The following is a 2,500-nucleotide window of genomic DNA, read 5'->3' as shown; positions in this document are numbered from 1 at the left end:
GAAGTAGCCCCGGCGCTGGAGAGCGACCCGCTGGCCGGAGGAACCGTCCGCCCGAGCGACCGGCGCGAGGCCGGTGCCGGCGGGGGCCCTCCGATGGCGGGTCATGGTTGCCGATCGGTCGGTGGGGGAATGGAGGTGCGGTGCGTGGTGAGGAGCTCCGGGCGGGGTGGGCCTTCGCCCGGCCCGCGGAGTCCGATTGAGCGCCGCCCGGGTCGGGCGGGCCCGCTCCGTTGAGCGCACGGAGGTTGAGATAGAAAATATTGCAACACGCGGAGCTCCAGGCGGGGGGGCCCTCGCCCGGCCCGCGGAGTCCGATTGAACACCCCCCAGGTCGGGCGGGCTCGCTCTGTTGAGCGCACGGAGGTTGACATAGAAAATATTGCAACACGCGGAGCTCCAGGCGGGGGGGGCCCTCGCCCGGCCCGCGGAGTCCGATTGAACACCCCCCAGGTCGGGCGGGCTCGCTCTGTTGAGCGCACGGAGGTTGAGATAGAAAATATTGCAACACGCGGAGCTCCAGGCGGGGGGGGCCCTCGCCCGGCCCGCGGAGTCCGATTGAACACCCCCCAGGTCGGGCGGGCTCGCTCTGTTGAGCGCACGGAGGTTGACATAGAAAATATTGCAACACGCGGAGCTCCAGGCGGGGGGGGCCCTCGCCCGGCCCGCGGAGTCCGATTGAACACCCCCCAGGTCGGGCGGGCTCGCTCTGTTGAGCGCACGGAGGTTGAGATAGAAAATATTGCAACACGCGGAGCTCCAGGCGGGGGGGGCCCTCGCCCGGCCCGCGGAGTCCGATTGAACACCCCCCAGGTCGGGCGGGCTCGCTCTGTTGAGCGCACGGAGGTTGACATAGAAAATATTGCAACACGCGGAGCTCCAGGCGGGGGGGGCCCTCGCCCGGCCCGCGGAGTCCGATTGAACACCCCCCAGGTCGGGCGGGCTCGCTCTGTTGAGCGCACGGAGGTTGAGATAGAAAATATTGCAACACGCGGAGCTCCAGGCGGGGGGGGCCCTCGCCCGGCCCGCGGAGTCCGATTGAACACCCCCCAGGTCGGGCGGGCTCGCTCTGTTGAGCGCACGGAGGTTGACATAGAAAATATTGCAACACGCGGAGCTCCAGGCGGGGGGGGCCCTCGCCCGGCCCGCGGAGTCCGATTGAACACCCCCCAGGTCGGGCGGGCTCGCTCTGTTGAGCGCACGGAGGTTGAGATAGAAAATATTGCAACACGCGGTGCTCCAGGCGGGGGGGGCCCTCGCCCGGCCCGCGGAGTCCGATTGAACACCCCCCAGGTCGGGCAGGCTCGCTCTGTTGAGCGCATGGAGGTTGACATAGAAAATAATCCAACACGCGGAGCTCCAGGCGGGGGGGCCCTCGCCCGGCCCGCGGAGTCCGATTGAACACCCCCCAGGTCGGGCAGGCTCGCTCTGTTGAGCGCATGGAGGTTGACATAGAAAATAATCCAACACGTGGAGCTCCAGGCGGGGGGGCCCTCGCCCGGCCCGCGGAGTCCGATTGAACACCCCCCAGGTCGGGCAGGCTCGCTCTGTTGAGCGCATGGAGGTTGACATAGAAAATAATCCAACACGTGGAGCTCCAGGCGGGGGGGCCCTCGCCCGGCCCGCGGAGTCCGATTGAACACCCCCCAGGTCGGGCAGGCTCGCTCTGTTGAGCGCATGGAGGTTGACATAGAAAATAATCCAACACGTGGAGCTCCAGGCGGGGGGGCCCTCGCCCGGCCCGCGGAGTCCGATTGAACACCCCCCAGGTCGGGCAGGCTCGCTCTGTTGAGCGCATGGAGGTTGACATAGAAAATAATCCAACACGTGGAGCTCCAGGCGGGGGGGCCCTCTCCCCCCCCGGTGAGTCCGCTCACAGTGCCCCTATGTCGGGCAGGCTCATTGCAATGTGCGCATGGAGGTTGACTTAGAAAATATTTGAGAGTGACATGAGCTCCAGGCAGACACCGACTCATCGCCCGTGGGGTGTCCGACGAGCCCTCACCAATCTTGGATTAATGTTTGGCGAGGCTCCCCTGATCAGCTCTGGAGGTGGCAAGTTCTGAAAAAGTGGTTTCTGAAAATGTGCCCCTTGTATTTTGTGAAACCAGGGGTAACCTAGCGAGTAGGCAAACTCATCCCCTGACTGGGGGGATCAACTTTTACCTACTACAGCGCCCCTAATGGCCAAAAGTGGTACTGCTCCCCCTGGTAGCCTAACCCATTGAAATGAATGGGAAAAATTAATTTAGGCTACCAGGGCTTTGGGCTACCAGGGCTTTGGGCTACCAGGGCTTTGGGCTACCAGGGCTTTTTGCTACCAGGGCTGTGGGCTACCAGGGCTTTGGGCTACCAGGGCTGAGGGCTACCAGGGCTATTATAGGCGGCCACCACTGCACTAGTGGCAGCCCGGGGAAGGTGCCTGTTGCTCGGATATGCTTTTACGCACGTCGGCCTCTGCGCCCTGGAGCTTTTTTATGCTACCAGGGCTATTATAGGCGGC

Source organism: Filicampus tigris, unplaced genomic scaffold, assembly GCF_054856515.1.
Source record: "Filicampus tigris isolate MCC_2025a unplaced genomic scaffold, RoL_Ftig_1.0 HiC_scaffold_78, whole genome shotgun sequence".
NCBI lineage: Eukaryota > Metazoa > Chordata > Actinopteri > Syngnathiformes > Syngnathidae > Filicampus > Filicampus tigris.
This window is presented reverse-complemented; position numbering follows the sequence as displayed.